The 20,706-nt window shown below is 41.3% G+C and overlaps 1 long non-coding RNA gene across 3 annotated transcripts; it reads left to right on the top strand.

Annotated features, from left to right (window-relative positions):
- The first annotated feature begins 588 nt into the window (after positions 1 to 588).
- LOC111272353 (uncharacterized) lies at positions 589 to 6,034 on the top strand. 3 transcript variants are annotated; one of them, XR_015315708.1, is made up of 4 exons: positions 589 to 1,127; positions 2,052 to 2,265; positions 4,072 to 4,481; positions 4,923 to 6,034. It is a non-coding gene; the product is annotated as an uncharacterized LOC111272353 (long non-coding RNA). The 3 variants fall into 3 exon arrangements; XR_015315707.1 differs by having other exon boundaries at positions 4,783 to 6,034; XR_002687472.2 differs by lacking the exon at positions 4,923 to 6,034 and having other exon boundaries at positions 4,072 to 4,773.
- The last annotated feature ends 14,672 nt before the right edge of the window (positions 6,035 to 20,706 follow it).

Here is a 20,706-nt window from a genome sequence, read left to right as displayed (position 1 = left end):
TTGTCTACCTGTTCAGTCCAAATTGATCTCCTGCTGCTTTGATCCGTAGGTTGCTAAAGTTTCATCCCGGGAAGAGCTGTGCGTAATATGGCAATGATTGGATAAATATTTTCGCGCAGAGGAGAATTTTTCTCTCATAAACCGTAATCCCAAACAGGCTGACCATCTATTAGTAAAGCGTCAAAAAACAATCAGCCAGCGGGTATTTCTAAAGGGTTTATATTGCCTGTTAAGGGCAATCGTATTTTCCGTTCGTTAACAAAACAGACGCAGTAGTTTACTGATTGTTCTGCTGCCGTTTTGGAATAAATTTTTTAAATCTACCTTCTTTGAATAAATGGAAGTTCACAAATAAGTTGGGAACGATCCACTGTTTGTTGGCTGAGCGACATGTCGACGAAATATCTCCGTATATACGTAGCTTACATAGAGTGTTGCAGACTGTGTAACGTTTATATGCCATTAGAAAAGTCGAATACCTCTCGATACATATCTTTTGTAGGTATTGAAAATATCAAACAGCAAAGATCACAATTGTCATTTATCAAAAAAGAATATAACGCCCGCACATTATTTGCGGCCAACGGCCTAGTTATTCGACAATATGGCGGCAACAAAAAAGTGCGCAGTGACAAAATTACCGCGACCCACTCAATTTATGAGGCTAATAAAATGACGCTTATATCTTATCTAAGAGCCGCTGCGACCGACAGACGAATGGCAGTAGAGTTAGTTAGTGACAAAGTGGACCGTAGAGCTTGGTTTGAACTACGTGAACAGTTAAGCGTCGGAACTGGTACATAAGATTGGAGTCTGCGGAAACGCATCCTCGATAAACGTCACAAATGTTATTGCAGAGGAACTAGGCAGCTGGGCAAATATTGGTTTTGCGAACTTGTAACCAAGCTCAATACACCGTGTCAACAACAGGAGTCATGATTATTACAGTACATATTGTTACGCGGAAACGCCAGTCGAGTCAACATTTTCTTCAACAGACTGCACATCCGTAATTGTCCCTACTGGGCAACTTCAAAAGCGGACTGCAAATACGACATATATGCCAGGCCATTGCATCGTGAGTGCCCGACGAGTGTGTGAATGCGTCCGATATAATTTCGCTTAAGGTAATCTACCACCTCGTGCGGCCCATGTGTCGTCCATTATAATAATGTCTAAGCCTTTGAAAAACATTGCGAGCCGTCTAAAATTCAAACTTATAATATCAAACGCCTCCTTTCGAACCTGCAGAAGTCAATCGAAGCTAGTATAAGAGTTGATCGTTATCAAAACATGAAGCTTGCCCGGAGTTGCCGAAGGAGCCGCCTAGATCAATTTTTTCCAAAGGAACGTTCCGGTCCTGGCACCTAGGCACGGGAAATGTATCGCGCTTCCATAAACCGCACTACGGTAGTCGGTAGATTTTACACCGACCCCCTAGCTCTCGCTCTGACAACATACAAAAACTCTTTATTCGTGCGTTGTGCCAATTCTGGACATTTATGGGCCCTGCTTTCCTCTATAAGTAACAGTGATGGCTTGCTCTAATTGAGGCGGGGAAACGTGGAGCAGCGGTTCTCCCTATTTCACATGTATGCGAAGTAATCCGTTCGATTAATCGATAGGATACTGGCTTTAGCTTCCAATCCTGAGACTTTTGCGAGCAGTCGAGGGTCTTTCCTCTGCGTTTTTCGTACCTTGTTCCGAAACCACCGTATTGGCACTAACGGTGCTCATTTTACGAATTCCCTATTCGTGTAGGACCAGGATTAACAGGTTAATCTTTACTAAAAGTGTTCTTTAGGCAAGTTTACGCATTTCTCAATGTAATGCTGTTAACCACTGTCTTGGGGTATTGCTCATTATCTTGATGCCAATATAAATACGACCGGAAGTTCCCAGCCGCCCACACTACCGCCAAGCATTTTTAACTTCACGAGTGATATTTCGGTTCCACGTCGCTGAAACGGCGGCTGGAGTATGTGATAAGTTGCTTAGAACTTTGACTTTTGCGATTACCGCATCTGTAACCTCGTTTCCGGTTTGCGCAGGAGGCAACACGGAACTGGAAATCTCGAGCTTCGACAATGGATAGGCCAGTTCATGATAAGAGCCTCAAACTAAGATTTTGCGTTGACTCAGGTTTAGAGCCAAGAAGCACAATCGTCGTTCTACACCCTCGAATTTCCGCGGCAACATTTTAACCGCAAGCCCGCGGATCCGATCGTCCCAGCGCCTAATGTACCTAAATGTAGAATACCTAATGTAAGTATCGGAGCTGTTAAGTTGATTATGACTTCGTCAAAATAGATAGGATCCATCCAGTATTTCAGAATCCCAGCGACCTCGTCCATCAGTATCTGGAATGTCGTGGGCCTATTTGCAAAACCAGAGGACGTGCCCTAAAGCCGGTAAGTGGATATATTCAGATGTGTACCTATTAGTTTGCCTTGATGTGATATGGATGGTACTGCAGGTAACATCAATAGCTTGGTCGATGCGCGGTGGCGGGCACAACCCCATCGCGCAGTGCTATTGTATGCGCTAGCCATAAAATTGCAGCGTCCTATCCTATCTCTATATAGACAACAGGAAAAGACCGTAGTATGTTCTTTCGTGCCGCAGTGTATTATGGTTCGAAACTCATCATCTCAGGCCTGTGTTCAGGCAACCGGGTGAAGTGTTCGCTATGCAGGGCGGCTTGTGCTCACTCAAGTGTATTCTATTGAACTTGCATATGGCCTTACAACATAAATGAAGCCTTAAAGATAAACCAATGGGCGGAAATACATGACACCGGTAACAGACTGCACTAGCGCGGCAAACCAGTGGGCGCAAGTCAAGAGAACAGTCTTGATGCTATAGTTTTTCAAAGTACAATACTTAGACTATTTCTACGCCCCTCAAAACTAGGTGCAGATATATCGCTCCGTGTTGGAGGCTAGTGGTCTATGGAAACGCTTAAAGACAGGGCATGTAGTTTCGAGCACTTTTCTATTAAGATCACATAGGGCCCTAAAGGTGGACTTTGCAATTGAAATCGGTCGCATATACCCAAGACTGGCCGCGCCACCGCCTGATAAGGGTGGACTTACGAGTAGTTACTTCCTGTGTCGACAGGGTCAACTCGTATATGCGGGTGCGGTTCTACGATCAGCTATTCGAGTGTTCGTTGGAGTATATCCCCGTGGGAGGCGACGAGAAAACTTAGAGTACTATGCCTGAATAAACTAAAAAAGGGGACCCCTTTATCTTTACCTAGACCGGCTAAAGCCACCTGTCGACCTATAAAACCTTGAAAACGTGTGCCAGAGTAACAGTCTCGTCAAGTATTGTGACCGCTTCTGCCTACTATTCGACGTTCACACAGCTCTTCCGCGGGTACCAGAGCTCCAAAATGAAGGACAGAAGTGGTTTTTTGCCATTTGTCCGTTTGCACTCGAATGATGGAAGGAAGTGTAAATGTGAATTCAACGAAGAACAGCAGTCATTTAAACACGATCTTACCGCCTTATAGATAGGACTTACTAATAAGCCCTAAAGCCCAAAGCGATATCCAACGAACGAGCTAATCTCGTTCGTTGGATATCGCAGGGCTTTCTGAGGTTCTCGTATCTATCCGTATAATGCTCAACGAAACTATACACTAGGTGTTAATCAGATAGCGGTAAGATCAGATGATAATGGAGGTAAAAGTACGAAAGAAGGTAAGCACTGACTGACACCAGGGCAAAGCTAACCAAAATATTTTGATTATATAAAATAACCTAACTACAAAGTAACATAAGCCATAATGACGTGAAGGATAGCAGAGACAGCAAGCACAGAGTAAATAACTGAAGAGTCTTCGCCGTAGTTGATCAAAGAACGATTTGCAAGGGAAATGTGAGTAAGAACTGATGTGTCCAACAGCGGTAGTAATCTTACGAGAAAAAATATAGCGAACCCTTTTCACTGTAGGAATAATATACACTGTGTCAACAAATGTATTTTTTCGTCGCAGCGTCACTTACCTAAATTTATATGATAGCAATGAGATCGTTTCTGCTGTAATGGAATTTTCCTTCTCAGGTCCCCCTGCACCCCGAGGCTCGAGAAGTCATATTTGTGGATGCCACTACAATATAAGCCACTTGCAAGCCTGCTCAGTAATCTAGGAAACAAGCGGCAGAGGGGGTCGCCGCTAACGAATTATATACACGACGTCGTTGATGATCAATTTCGCCCGGGGGTTTCATTTTGACCGGAAATAATTGAATATCGAGTCTGGTGAATTCATGCTCAGCGCCAGGAGCTCTGAGCTTTGTAACTACGGTTAGAATGGAGCAGTGGAAATGAACAGTTGTCAGATTGCAGAACATTTCGGATTTTATAACAAGATTGTACAACAAGAGTGATATTAAATGAAGTAATGGCAGCTGCCCATTGGCCGTAGACCGCGGAGACAATATATCGAACGATTTTGTAGGAAGTCATAAAAAGTAAGCACAAGTACTAAACAGTAATTTGTTATTTTAATGAATGACACAAATATGGCGTGTTCTATTGAAAAAGTGATCCTAATCTTATGCGCAGTGTTCTTCGTGTACGCTTGTCACCTGAAAAGTTCATTTGTATTTATCAAAGCTTGCCCTATATTTTATGACCTAAATTAGGAATTTTTGTCAGGCTTTCCTAAACGTATCCTATTCGTCCTGGTACGAATATTCATTGAGTTGCAGCGGTCGAGATTCGGTCGTAGTTTCTAACAGCACTATTATAATTTTACGACTCTCACGCTAGCAACTACGCCGCGACTACGTTACCATTGAATCATTTGATTCCCACCACTCCTTTTTCCTGCCATAACAGTATGTTTTGACTAAAGATTAGCATAGTAGTTGGGACGAGTTGCAAGTGTCCTGGTCTCTGTTGTTCTATAGCGGTCGCACCAAGCCTGGAAACATATCTCAGAGGTGATCGTTGCCACTGTAGCAGTTACAACGGACATCGTCAACACCGACCGCTGCAGTCGCGGGCCACTCTGGGTCACAGGAGCTGATGGACGAGTGCGCCGAGACATACTGCTTCGTTTATGCCCCGTCTCTAAACGAGAATCTGTGCGACGAAGACCAAACTGGTAAGGTGCCTACGGAAGAAGGTGTTTTTTACGAAAGGGATTGAGTGTGGGCGAAGCATTCTAAAGAACGAGAAGACGGAAGAGAAAGCCGGCTTTCAGTAGACGTTATCTGCAACAGCTGTCGTGGTCAGAACAGCCACAGCCCGTACGGACCCGAGAGCTGCCATGATGAACGTGCAGGAAGGCGCGTTGTTATGGATGAAAGGGTCACCAAATAGACGTGAATGGATCACACGGCAGGACCGAAAAGTAGGCACCGCCAGCGCAGCGGCGAGAGAACGTTACGACGTTAAATCTCCAATACGTTTCTTTGCCCTTTTCAGCTTTTCCAGTATCCGGTCACCAATGACACTAGAGGATTCGTTGCGGGCAACATCATCCGCTAGATGTCATCCAGATCCTTTTTTCGACAGCGACTACATCTGCCGATCTGATACTTCAAGAAAAAGAAATATTTGGAGAATTTGCAAGTAAAATGGGAAAAAAAAATGGGGACTCGCAAAAGCCTTGAAAAGTTACCCAGCGCTACTTAGTTGCAGCAGACCTCGAAAATCTTCAAAAATTTTCGCAATACGAATTAGTAGTGAGGTACAATCCACGCTGCTTTTCCCATTTCATGTATTAGGCATTTAATATGTTCATAAATATCAAGGGCATTTAATATGACGAGCAGACGGCTTTCCCTGCGCGATTTTAACGATCGTTTGTAAATTAAGATGCTCCAATATACCACTCGATTTTGTTTTATGTTCGATTTTGATGTAACGCAGAGTTCGTTCATGTTTGGCAGAACAAAAACCTGTGGTAAGACTTTGTAGCAAGCCCTTAACTAAACAGTAAATCTCTTCCGAGGAAACATTTTACCGAGTAATAGAGAAATAACCCATGTAATAAAGCAATATATTCTATTTTTGAACCCCTCGTATACGGACTTTATTCGTGGTCTTTACGTATGTCATATATCGAATAGATATTAGCTACTCTCTTAGTTTCTTAAGAAGTTCAGTAATAATCTTCCTTCAACAACAAACAACAGAGAACAATTCATTCCTTTGTGGAAAAAATAGATTTTGTTTGTAAAATCTGTCTAGTGCCAGACGAGCGCATTTTCAAACTCAAATTTGATACGAAGAATATATATAATTAAAAAGACCTGAGGCGAATTAATCCTTGAACAAAAATGCGGAACGTTCAGGGTAGTTGGGATTATAAATGGGCAGACATTGTTAGCAAGACTAGAAAAACCAAAGCAATGAAGCATTATATGATAGTAGACCTTTTAGAAGCCCTACAATTATGTAACTAGCAAGCAAAGAGGGGGCTACAATGAAATTAAATGAAACTAAACCCATTGATACGAACCACGTTTCCAATTGAAAATGGATTTCCAATCTTGTAAGTATCTCTGAAATATCTCTACTACAAATTTTTAGTTTTGCACAATATACACATTAACAGGAATGTATAATTAGCTTCGAGTGGAAATAATATCGATGGTTGGTCACACTTCGTTGTCCTGTATAGCGGAGGCAAAGGAAGGCCCTTCGTTATTTAGATGTTAACAGATCTGCACACGAGCTACCTATGAAGCCCCTTAATTCTGTGACGAAGAAATTGGAAGGCGGTCCGTCCAAGCGGTCATTGCGACCGGCTGACAAATCTGTGATTGCCTTCGATTGGAAATAATCTCAACTTGGGTCGATTATAGTCATTGGTAATATAAATGTCCCTTAGCTGATAAGAAGTGTTGTAACGATTGGGTAAAGCTTAGCATAACTTCTAAGGGAACACAGTTTTATATTTTCGTATAGTTTGAACTTGGTCCGACAAGGGTCTACAACGGAACAAATACTTCTATCGTGTTCTTTACGGTAAAGCCAGTCTGGAGACCGATGCTAAATTTTCCATACGATATGCATTTTATCATCAAAAATAACAAATAGTAAAAAAATGTAGGCCTTATAATTGTGTAGTTATAAATTTTAAAAACAACGTTTTGGGCGTGGTCATACCTCAAAATATTATTTCCTAAAACACGGATTTCAGCTGGCTGGAGCTTTGTCACATCTACTTCTACGGGGGCCTAAATTAAATTTTGCTACTAACATGTTCGAGAAGTCCCTGAGGGTGACAGGTTTCAGACGGCTTGGCCAAGGTGTCGACCTGTGCGAGCACTATCGAGGTACGCATGTTGTCAATCTCCGCCTTAAGATCTCAAGGGAGTATGATACAGAGAAATGGCTGTTGTACCGTTTCTTTTCGGTTGAATTTTCGGACTGTTGCAAATTTCTTCTTCACAATTTTTTGTATCGATATGCAGATTAACTTTTGTTATTAAACAAGGCCACTGTGTAATTTCGACGTGTGAACGATACTTACAAACACGTCACCGTTAATATCCTCTATTGAGACTCGCAGAACAATTAATGCTATAGAAGATACTACGATTGGTTGTCTCACTATTCAAGACACTTCAAAAATGGGAAATCAAAGTTTGCCTAGAGCAGAGATGTAGAAAAAACACACTTTGTCGTAAACACAACCCAGCCAGCCAGCGGTGTCATCCATCTATGTTAGTTATATACATAACTTAATCGAGGCGCTACAGTATCTAGCAGAACGACACATGTTTATTACGTGTTCGTCGTCACCCTATACTACCTCCGTTCATTTGGTAGCTGTTTCCCTTCAACACGTTTTAAATCTTTTAGTTTGGTTTTCAACGGTGTTCAGCTAGCTTTTGAGTTCCTTGTTACTGTAACATGTGTAAAATGTACTTACTATTGTAAAACGTGGGAAATTTTGGATCCCACTGATCCGAAAAGCTAGGAATGATCGGCACGATATCTAGAGGATATAGTAAGCGCAAAAGAACCTCACAGCCAAACCCTTGCAGGACAGCTTTAATGATCTTTTCCGTATGCGCGATTTTGTATTTCTATGAACAAGAATGATCTTGCCCCATTTATCGAGCCATTCTTATTGGATAGCGTTATTTAAACAATTCAACTAGTCTCTATAGTCTACCGCAATGCGTAGCATATAAGGCCCTCTCAGACTATTTAGGGCAAATTATTTTTTTTTTTAGATAGGTATTTAACCATTTGACGTAACGGTGTGTACAGAGATCGTTCAATGTGGGTACGGGTCGAATGGTGCAGTAAAGCGGACAGTAGCATTAAATTATCGACTAGAGCAAACTGCACCCTCCAAATGTAAAATCTAACCTTCGAACGTTTTTTCAGCCTTGTCAATGTATGCTAACGTCACAAATATCCCATTACGCGCCAATCGCTTTTTGATCCCTGGAAATAGCAGGATAAAGTAGTCTTTGAGAATATACTTTTTTTTCACACGCAACAAATTCAACGCAATTTTAAAAATGGAGAAGCATGGATTTTTTGACGGTGTTGTTATACGGGTAAAAAGGTCGTGTAGCGGGAGACTGTTTACGCGCTTATATATGAATGTACATATCGATGACGTTGTCAGATCAACTCATTGTCTATTAGCTTCTACAGCGAAGTTAAAAATGAGCTCCTGCAATCCTACTGACATCGGATTTTAGACGGCCAAACGTAGGTCAGGTTATTCTTTAGAGCAACAACTTTACTTTGACGTTTAAAATTAAAAAATAAAAAAACTTCGACCTCTAGAAATCCCAAAGGATTATATTTGAGCCTTACTCAGGTGGCGGGAACAATCTCGCCTAGCGGCCAGATCGGCTTCGGGGAACTGATATAGCCTTAGAAAAAAGGAAAAAATAGAAGTTCGTCTCATTTAATTAAGAGAGGAGTGGTAAAAGTTTTGAGGACGCGGCGAAAATGAAAATACGTGGTCATTGAGGGAACCTAGAGTTATTTAGTTAGGCGATTCAACTAAAAATTTCTAGCTGGTTTTAAGTTAGCTATAATTATCTTAACTTATGCGTTGGGTACATGTCACGGTTAGGCACAAAAAAGTGTCTAATAAGAAGCGCTCATACGGATATCACTGATTCCTGCTCTGTACAATGTTTTAAAAAAGTTGAAGCTATATTTGTTATAAGCTCCCTTTAAAAATATCGCTTATTGCATCTTAGATCGCAGTTTAATTAAATAATCTAGCCCTATTCGCGTTATCTAGTATGGTCTAGTACTAAAAGCAAGGAAACATAGGAACTTGCATTCACGATTTACTTGATCAAATATCCTCAGTTCTCAAAAAAGATCTGATAACCTTACCAAATGACAAAAGTACTAAACGAATGAGTTATCGTTGTGATACTTGAAGCTTCTAGTACGCTTCGTCATCTCCTGCTACTCATAGTTTTTCACACGCACCCACATTGTCCATTTGGTCTTGTCCTACCGGACTCTTGTCCTGTGTCGCGCGGACTATATCATTATCCGCCCTATTTCATCACGTCACCAACCAACTCCTGCCGCCCGATCCCGTTTCCTTTTACCATGACTCTTCATGATCTGTATCATATGGTCAGACACAGCCTTCACACGCCCCCTCTAATGTCAGTAACTTCGACAAGGCCAATTTCAAAGCCTGTAAACATGACTCACATGTACCGCCATAGTAGCAGTAACGATACGTTACCTTGCATTGGCGCGGTGACAACTACTGCTGTACGACACAGAGGAGGTCATCATCGAACCATAACAATCTAATAGCTTCGTCAGACCACTCTAGTAGGATAGGCCAGCCAATCCACCAGAAGTAGGCGCGTATTCGGCAGCCGCTGGAAAACAAACTATTAAGGGGTAGCCTAAAATTACTATCAGAGATGAATTAGAACAACAGAAAATGTTATGTACTTTAATGTTTTACAGAAAAATTTACTGAAGAATTGGCGGCAGGGGGCTTCGTAACTGGTACGGTAGAGAATGCTGGGTGCTTTCTTTAGATAAAAAAGATAATTGCATTTGCAGAAATAGTTTATCAAAACAAAAGCAATGCACTAATCTGACTATGAAAGTTCTCGGCTCTTACTTAGCCTTTTTTATACTCTCAATTAGTCTATTGTCCGCATGTGCCAGCCAGAAATGCATAATGTCAGGGCATAGAGCTCCTTTAGAGAAACATAACTATGACCCTGATTAATATTATGACTGGTATATTAAGGTCTAAATCAAGAATACCGGTACTAAAACTCAATGGTCAGTTTGAAAAATAAAGACTCGCCCGAAATACTATGAAATGTGGAGTAACTGAATAGCAATATACAGGAAAAGCGTTGCCAAATAGTTTTTCCTCGATGTCTTCAGACTGGGAATATCAGGCATTGGGATTCTAGAAAGCCACTGTAGGTACGGCCACAGATATTGCGTTCTATTATAGCAGTTTAATGAGCGATCGTCGTATTGTAAGTGTATCTAGGTGGGATGCGACCCAACTGAAAAATAATTTATAATCATGTTTATCAATTTCAAGAAAAAGCGAGAGCGGTAGGGAATAAGTAAGTCAACTTTTGTTTGGGACTTCAATTAAGGACCACATCAATCAATTATTGCCTGATTCGAAACTGGAACGCACAGTCAGGGTGGAATGGCTTTTACCGCAGGCAAAATGATTCAAGGTGCATCGATGTACAACAGGTAGACGTACGCCTGTAAGTCGTCTGAAGGAACAAGGACGATTCAGCCACGCTGATCACCCCTAGGAGTGTGCTTCTGTGTATCTGTGAGGATTATCAAAGTTACTGGGGAAATAACTTCAATTGGCTTTCAAACAAGTGCACACTTGAGGTCGGAATGGCGCTAACTCGGTGTTAAAATAACTATTCCATAGATTCTGCTACACTTCGCGGAACGAACATGTTATCCAGAAAGTACTTGGGAATAAAAACACATATTATTCTGAACATATGTTTCCGTACGGTTTATGACGATTGCAAACATTCGTTGATTTTTTTACAGACGCTTACGAAGAAGCTACAATAGCGATGTCGAGCTTTGGTTGTAGACTTTGAAATTTTCGAGAACCGCATGTTCCAAGTTAATAAAGGCGTTTCAGATAGATCAAATGCTTCAGTCTTCAATAAATGAAAAAATGAGGCAATGCTGTTCTTTTCTTGCGTGTCAACTTCAGTTGAAAATAATTTTGCGATATCACCCCTACTCAAAAAGCAGAATTCCTATTCCGGAGCATTTATGATATCACCTGTGGTTAAATAGAATCGACTTTAATTGTTTCTAAAATCTCTTGCACCTAGACTTTTAATAGGAAATTAGGATCAACAACACGACAAGCAGCGCTATCGACGCTCTGCAATCGGTGAACGACATTTCAATGGCGACTTTTTCCGCACGTAAAAGACATTTACCGCTAATGAGGCAATCAGCACACGACTAGTAGGTCTGCAAATACCAAGCCCGTCGACATTTATTCTAAGTGGGACATTATTTATTCACAGAGATCGTGCAGTCTTGACGTGTAGCTGGCGACACTAAGCAGCGATTCCCTTCCCCTAATCTCTTTCCTCCATCGGGCTCGTGTTATGTAATGATGCTAATTTATAAATATTAAGATTTAATATTTATTAATTATAATGTTCAATTAACTATTAATTAATACAATGTTAGAGTTATCCTTTAAAATGATAACACCATTGTATAATCAGTTATTCTCCTTGTGGCAGCAAGATTTTTATACGTACACCAACTAACACAAGCCCATTACGTCTTTTTCTGCTTTTATAAGCAATGACTAATCGTTTTGCTAGAAATATATAAAGTAGCTTTGGCTGCACTCGAATCACAAATAATAATAATAATAATAATAAAGCTTGTCACAGCGAGCACCGGCAGATATCAAATTTTCGTTTAAACAACCACCATCTCTTACAGTAAAGTCTTCAATCGTATTGATCGAATCTCGAAAAAATTGTTTAACATTATCATGCAGTATAGGCGCTCGCGAGACAACTAACAAGTGGTCGAACGCTCCATAAATGTTTTTTTAAGCTGGCGACTTTACTTACTTCCTACAAGATAGTCACCTTATCCAGAAGTACGCTGTCTGGTTGACTTGCTGAGTTTTGATCATTGTATTGCTTATCTTACACGAGCTGTATCAGGTACGTATGATGACGTGTACAGAAAAACATAATAAGCTTTGAAATGCTTTTATTAGCTTCTTCAAAACTGGCCAATGGCAACATAATTTACCTGAGATTGATTATAAAAGAAGAACCCTTCATGGTTCGTAAGGATCGCCCAGATTGGTCGTCTTTGGACGCTATTGTACGCCATATCGTATAATATATGTGCTGACGCAGTGCCACTATAATAATCCGAGCTGTGAAAAACTAAAATAATTTTTTAATTCCTATAAATTATGGAAAATATAAGTATTACCTGCAACTATTGGGGTAGTTTGCACACCAGCATGCTGGTATTTTGTTACCTTAACAAGTCGTACCCGTGCATTGTTTCTGCTACTTTTATGCGGCTCGCCACACATTCTTTCACGGCAGGTAATCGGCTTTTGGGGGGACAAGCTGCGTAGGGCAAATTTTGGGGGCTGAAATCAAACGATCGTTCACTAACGTTGAGTGAAACGACCCCGAGTTCTGGCGAAGGGTTGAGCACAGCGTGATACAACTCAAAGTGGTATATGTGCAAGGCGACTGCAAGTTCTCTGTCGTTTTTTTCGATAGTATGGCCTAAAACGATGAACTCCGTTGCCTGTGACAGCAGAAATATAGCACAAATAATGTGGTGAATGGCGTACTCACCAGCGGCGCGATTGCAACGGGGTGACGAATTGGGAAACTGGAGACCATAGCAGGCGCTAGGGGTACCTGGCATTTAGGACCAAAAAAGCCTACGGCAATGGTGTTAAGCTGCCGTAATTTGATTACGATTGTTTAATCACCTGGACGAGGTTCATAGAAGGCAACGTGCAAGCTTGCAGCTGGTATGAGCTGCGTTTACGTTCTTGGAACTAAGCTTCAGCTAGACTCAACGTGGGGTCAGATAAAAAGAATCCTTGTTAGCTAACTCTTTTGAGAGCAAGCAGGTAATCTGAGAAAGTATTACATGCGAACTCAGCGGACTGGCGAATAAGTCTACGCCTTTCTGCAGAGAAAAGAATTCTTAATGCCTCATGCGACTTCAGCGCTAGCCAGCGCAGACCACGCTAAGCTGGAGTGCGACTGCCTACGGGGTTCGCCAATCTGCCTCGTGTTGTACGAGTGAAAATACTGAGGCAGAGATGGTCTTTCTGATCGAAGGTTCCGAAGTGGGGAACGACAGGCGAATAGCAATATTAATAGTATTGGTATGTAGTAGCATATCGGAAATCACGAAACAGCATCAGAATTGTCACCAGTAGCAATAGTAAGAACGGCAGTGGCAGCGGACTTCGATCGTTCAGACGAAAAGGCAGAGCTGGTTCATCGTGGGGCGTACGGTTCCGGTAGGTTCCACTTTCGTTCGATGAACTGGTAGCGTCAACGGGAATGGGTAGTTTCCTTTGGCAGGCAGTGATGGGTTGCAGCAGAAAGAGAGTGCAATGGATTATCTACGCAGAGCATAGGGTGGACAGGCCTAGCGGGCAGAGACGAGAACAGCGGGCGCACGGCGGACACTTCGGTTCAACCGGCCTGAAATTAATAGGCTTTTCCTGTGAACCTCGACGTTGCACCGGCAAGCCACCCAAAGAAGAAAGGTGAAAATAATCTTTATATGTCAATATATATTTATATACGAATATTATACCAGGCGTTAGAAAGTTGAGAGCTGGAACCAGCAAACAGGGATGTGCGAAAAATTGCCCGTTTTCTCACCGATAGATGATTCTAGTCCTTATGCTTCATTCTCGGCAACTGATAAAATAGGTCGTACGCTTTAGCCGAATACTAATCGACATTGTCCGTCAGAGGATCTTTATATATTGTTTTCAGGCAATCTATAATGTAGTGACTAGTAAACACTGCTATCTAAAGCGTCCGAAGAGATGAAATATTGTTAGAAATAAATAAATAAATTTAGAAATAAAAAAAAATCATACAGCGTTGAAAGGCTGATAACGAGGAAGGTTACTAGAAAAAAGTACTACAGAATATGCTTTTATAGAGCTGGAATTGTGATCGTTTAAAAAATATAGAGATTCACCCTAAGCTTTGTCTTTTTCTTACTTGATTGGGGTCAAACCTAAAATCACCAATCAGTTCATATATATATATATATATATATCAAATCTATTTACATTAGCACTTAGCTACTGGCAAAGATTAGAACATCTTTTTAGCTCGCAATTAAATGGGACTATAATCAAAAAAGATGTTGTTACATTGGTCTTGCATCTTTTTCAACAGCAAAATTACGTTGCCATATTTTTTATTTACTGTACAATTTGTGTATATAAACGAGGTTGTTTATTCTCTTGCTGAAATACGAGTAACACTACAAATTAGCTTAAACCGGCCCGATAACTCTGGTGGACATACTCTACCCAACAGCAACGCTCGACTTGTTCAGCAACAATGAATTTGTAAGCAACTCATTCCATATTGACGTAAATGAGCTAGAGTCACTATACTGCCGTTGTGTAACGCCATATAATAACCGGAGCCATATATATATAGTTGCCAAAATGGCTATCCTTGGCGAGAAGGGCTTTCAGTTTCTGTAACCACAACAGTGTACGATAATTAGGCTGGCACAGAGAGCTTCCAGTGATAGTCTGCAGGGTAAAAATAATGGAAGAACATAGAAAAATATGCGATCGATACGTGCTGCGTTTTTTCGAACATAGGCGTTTACCATAATAACGCCACATATGTCTGTTAGTTTTTTGTTACTATCAAGTGGATTCTCGTACCACATCATCATACGAATATTTTCGGAACCGCCCCTTCCTGTGACAGCAGACGTTACGGTCGCTGTCCAGCATTACCGACGAGAATTAATGAACAAGTCGTTGTCAAATTCGAATTTAATCCAGATAAATCATTCTTTAGATTTTTGAATTATATAATTCTGCTTCTAAACCCCTAAATAAGAAATAAATAAATTAGCAGTTTATCTAAATAAACGACCTTTGGCATTTTATGTTATCTGCGTAGACACACGTTCTCCTTAACACGTTCGGCTAATTAGCCGCATCCTGGTCGGTATTTTATCACCATCAACCTCCTGGTAGGTAGCGACAGCTAGACGAGCCTAACGGATCGCATCTCGCTATCTCCATAATCAAACGAATCTACAACCATATCGCAGTGCTATGTCCGCTTAACGCGCTGGGGTACGGATATCTGTGAGGCTGCGCACGGTTCCCCGTTACCATTTTCTCTAGCCTCGAAACCCTTTTGTATACTCCGTAGCCAGCTGCACCATGTCTCCTTCTCGATATGCCTCGCTTCTTGATATGCAGTTTGTACCACAAATTGTCATCGTTGTTTGCATTAAGCGAATCTGCAGTGCGGTGGTCGAGGGCTATGAAGGGAAAAGGAAAAGGAAGAGCTGCCTGCCTGCCTGCCTGCCTGTCTAGTCAAAGAGCGTTCACAGCCGAAAGCATCAGACGACTCCTGTTCAAGCTGGCCAAACAACTGTTGCCGCGGCCCGCATGCTCAATTCTCATGTCTTCTTTATGAATATATACAGCGCTTACGCCTGCAGTTCAGATGGAAGCAGGTCTATGGACGTGTAGCTAGTCAAATTGATAGATGTATCGACAGGATGAACTAGTGCAGCTATAACGATTATGTATCTGCTACCGGGACTTGCGTATGTACGTACATAATGTTATTACTGCTAAAGTTGTTATCGTACTCTATACTGCTGGCCTGTCGTGCCTATAACTATAATGTCGTCTAGATCGTGTGCACGATGCGCAATTGACCAAAACAGATGCCGCTAAGTTAAAGCACGCGTGAAATGATGACGAAAGTTAACAAGGATGGATGGGGGCTGAGCGAAGAACTTTTGATTGTACAGTCACGGCGGTGGCAAAGAACTTGAGGCTATACAGATAGAAATCGAAATGCGCAGACACGGCTTGATGAGGTTCTTATTCACTTTTAGACAATAGCAATTCTCGTAAATCGTAATTACAGATTCGCTTTGGATTTAAGGGCTGCAACCGGCCCGTGTTGCGTTGTTCCTCTTAAGCCCACTGAGTCTAACAAAGTTTTGGTTAAAACAAGTTATACGGACGGAGGGCGTATTGTAAATATAAGGTTATTAAAACAATTTTGGTCCGCAGTACTTGTCCATAGGGAAAAATTTGAGTAGTGGATGAGTTGCAGGATGTAGTAAAAAATCACCGCATAAATAACGGCTTCGAAATCTAATGTGTGAGTTAATTGTTCCTCAAAAAGGAGTAGAGAGCAAATTTCTAGCAGAAACTCTATCACTAAATATATGCTTTTAATCATTTAGTTGATGCTTTCAGCCAGTCGTTTCAGTGTATGCCATATTTGTGTTTCGTCGATGATTCGTGTCCGTTCGTGACAATGTTCCATGATGACGAACTTACAATACACGCTATAACGTTAACTGCAGAACTCAAGTTCGCTATAGTCAAGCCCATTAGCGAAAAACAATGTTGACAATGATCAATACAAACGTCTAAATGAGTCGTGCTCAACTCAGTGTCCAATTAAAGCATTGTTAACACTCTAAAATAACAGATAAATTACAGCCATTGAGCTTTCAACTTAACGCTTACAGCTTTCAGTAAATAACTTTTATAATAAGTGTTGCGCAAAGTTCGATAGCATCGTAAGCTCGGCGTCTAGCTACTTATAGGAAAATTTGCGTCAAACATGGCACTATATATGCCTAGTTGTGTATTAATAGAAATTAACAAAGGGTAGAAGGGATGGGTCGTCTTGCTGAGCGTGCCCATTTTATCACCACATCATTGATTGATACCTCTTCGCCTGAAGTCTTGCTTTAAATGTCCGTATGATGGTGTAGTAATGACGTGTTAGTCTACTAAAGTTAGGAACACGTAGGACGGTCTAAATTCGAGACCGAGAGAAAACATTTTCTTTCGTGCGAGCAACCAGTGGTCTGAAACAGTACCTGCTTCCACAACCAATCTAGTGATCTCTAATAGTTACTCACCTTGGTAAGCTTGTTCAGTATAAGAAATCTTGATCTTGATGCAAGTGCCGTTGTGAAGTCAACGAAAAGTAGACACGTCTTTGTAAGGATCTTTTAATGCTTTAACGGCTTTCTGGAGAACAATGTTGTAGGGGGTCGGAATTAATTTTCTTCTGGGCAATCTATGCTGCCTTTCTAAAAGGACGCTGTTAAAACCAAGAAAAGGCACCAGTCGATAAATAAACAAACTTGCGCAATGTCGATCGTCGAAAAAAAAGTCCTTTAGGTCATCGTTCAGCTCATCATATCACGATGTTGTTGGAAATAAGTAGTGATAAGTGAGACGCATGGAGGGGTAGATCTTATTACGTGCCTCGTATGCTTGCTTGCCGTGTGTAATAAGAATTTCTCTTTCATATTCAATTTCTTTAACCTCGAGATGCTATAGTGTAGATTTTGAAAAATAATGTCTTCGGGGGACAAGACCTGTATTGTCTGCCGCTTAACGGTTTGTTCCCACCGATCGTTGAAAACTGAAGCAACACGTGCAGGGTGTACGCGGGTCCTCATTTAGTTAACAGCGAATCAGCCAGCATTTAATTGCCCTAGTTGAAATAATAAACAGGGTTCAACTATAATAAACAAACGCTTCTATTTATCAATTGAACTTTATTTGGCTTATTATTATATAATTATTTTCAATGACAGAAACAAGCAAAAATGAATAAAGAACTGAGAATCATTTAGATAAAATTTACTAAATGGCCAATGGGCTGTAGTTTGGCTATGTCTTTATACACTTAGCTGATTACCTTTACTTGTTTAACGAAGAGGTCAAACGAGTTAAGGGCTAACAGGGAGACTCGAAGGTTCCTTTTTCCCCATTTGTTCTGTCCTACTTTGATATCCGCGTTGAAGATTTTCGTACTGCTGCTTACTGCCGTTGCCACAACTGCCGATTATGCCAGTGATGATTAAGATAAAGCAAAGAAGAAAATCAAGTATTAGCAATATGATCGCAGGCTAATATCAGGAGCACAATGTTGGGCCTGGCTGCCACCGTCGAAATCCATCCCGAGCTTTTTTGCCTTGCTACTACCGGTGCTTGAGGGCGGACGGCGCGTATCAGTGCAGTTTACCCGGTAGAGTACATGATTGCTGAGTTTTTTGCTGGCAGCGCTTGACTGAGTGGCCCTCCGATATTCTAAAGCAAGAACCGGCCAAGAGGTTGACGAGGTAAAGTTACCCTTATGGAGGCCATATGGAGAGATGAGCACACGGCAAATGGCCACCGGGAAACGAGCGAGTGAGTCGTGAAGCACAGAGGAACTCGCCTCGGGCTACGGAAGTTTCAGCTGGAGTAGAAGACGATAACACAACGATATAGAAAGTCAAATCGGTGCAGTACCCGCAATAGCGACACCGGCCCATCAGACTACCGGTTGGCATAAAATCTTCACGCGCGACGTTCAGAAATCCACAAAGACTGTTGTTATCTTTGTACCCTATCCTGATAGTGGACCAGCTTCATTTAGTAGTCGAAGGTTTAAACGTTTTACAACCCTATCATTCAATATAAGTAGAGGTTAAAGAGAAAATAAAAGCGGACATGGTTTTGAATGATTTAATCAGTTTACTGATGATGCTAGTATTTTGTTCATTGTTAGTTCAACAACAACTGGAGTTACGCTCATAATAGTCGCTGGGGCTAAGCTAATCTGTTGCCAAGCGATCATATAACCATGGAACTAATGGCTGCTTTTTTAGGGGAAAGTTGTTCATCGATACCAAGTTTACCACAGACAAAAGCATATATACTTATACATATGTATCTACATAGTTTTTTGTTCCATAAAAGGGAATTTTGTCTTGGAGGGCGGTGAATGCCGCAGATTTTGGCGAGAATACCATGTATTAATCTTAACAAATCTATAGTGATTATTGAGCGTGCTGAGACCAAGCCTCTTATCGTTTTTATGCTACGCGCTATAAGGTGACATCTTATATTTGATGAACAGGTAGAAACAGGTGTAGAATCAATTCAGAATCCAATGCCTAAAAATAATGTTTTTTTGCAAATACAATTGTCGTAGATTCGCCGCTGCGAGATAAGAGTCAAGTACGTTAATACCTTTGAGGTAAGTTATTTATGGGGTGAAAATCAGGACTTTAATTACCTAAACGCTGCACTTCCGTAATCGAAGCTTCATGCTAATGCACGATACTACATGTACTGGTTGAGAGCACTAGCCTTTATAGGTTAAATATGACGTTGTTTGGAGCCTTTAAAGTTTGCAAAGTACCAGTTAGATAACATTGTTTGTACGTAATTTAGACTTGTAGACATTCTTTGTTTACTAGCGGAACGCCAGTTAAAGATATTCTATAGCGTTACAAATAGTTTTCGAGACGATAAAACTTATTCAAGGTTCGACGAATTTAAGCCCGTGTTCCGTCTGATCATGCCAGCTGCAGGATATTTGTCGTCTCAATGAAGATATCCTGCACTTCCATAGTCATATGTGTCCACATAAGTGCTTACGCTCACGCATTGTGGTATGTGTCCTTCGCCGTATCGAAAAAAATTATGCCACGGGCGTCTCGCCGCCAGGATTCAGGAATACGCGGTCGAAACGGTCGTCGTTCTAACTGTTTTTACCTTTGCTTGCGTTTTCGCTTTCGCATTGGAATGATTGCTTCTGCTAATTTCAAGTGATATTTATTTATACGCGGCGTGTCCGTACAAAGGAAGACGGTAGCCCTACAGGCGAACGAAGAGATAGACCTGCAAACGTCCGTACGTTAGTTTACTCAGCTGGCCTAATTGTATGTGCCAAAACGAAATATCCATTTTGGTTTTGCTGGGACAACCGGAAAGGCGGACGCTCTCTGCCATTCCTTTGTATTTTTTTGTTTTCATTCAGAGTACTGCTCTCATACTGCTGCTATAGCTGCCTTGTGCCAGCCGGCCGCACATCCTTTTTGTTATCCTTCCACAGGACTCTTCCGCTGCAATGAATTGACAACAAAACGAGTGCCTGACCCTCTGCCCTCCAAGAGAGCGACGCTTCGGGTAAATGACAGAAATCACCGCTCAGCGAATGGTAGAAGGACAAGAAACTTGCAAACGACTATTAGATGGCTTAGTTTTAGGATGGTCGTGTTTTAAACTTTCTACTAAAATTTCCAAGTGGAAGACTTATGAAGCCAGGTATCCTCGTATGCAATTGCGTATAGTTACGACAAAAATACCCGTTTAGGCTCAAATATACTCAAAATTAAATACACCAGTAATTTAGAAAGGTCCATGAGGTGCGGCGACCTGTTTTTTTTGTTTAAGCTTGTTTAGAGATATGCGGACTCTGACCGAATTATTTAGGTCGGCTTCCGTATTTATTTTAATCGCACTGTCGAAGTACTTAGATCAGAGAAAAACTGACCACTTCAAGTATGGCTTGGATAACGCATTGAGGTTAGGCAGGTAACTGTTGCCTACCAGCTTGTGTGAATATTGTTGTCATGCGCATGGTATTATCATGA

This window comes from Varroa jacobsoni, unplaced genomic scaffold (genome assembly GCF_002532875.2).
Source record: "Varroa jacobsoni isolate VJ856 unplaced genomic scaffold, vjacob_1.0 contig02048, whole genome shotgun sequence".
Lineage (NCBI taxonomy): Eukaryota > Metazoa > Arthropoda > Arachnida > Mesostigmata > Varroidae > Varroa > Varroa jacobsoni.
The sequence above is the reverse complement of the archived record's forward strand: the minus strand, read 5'-3'. Positions and strand labels throughout refer to the sequence as shown.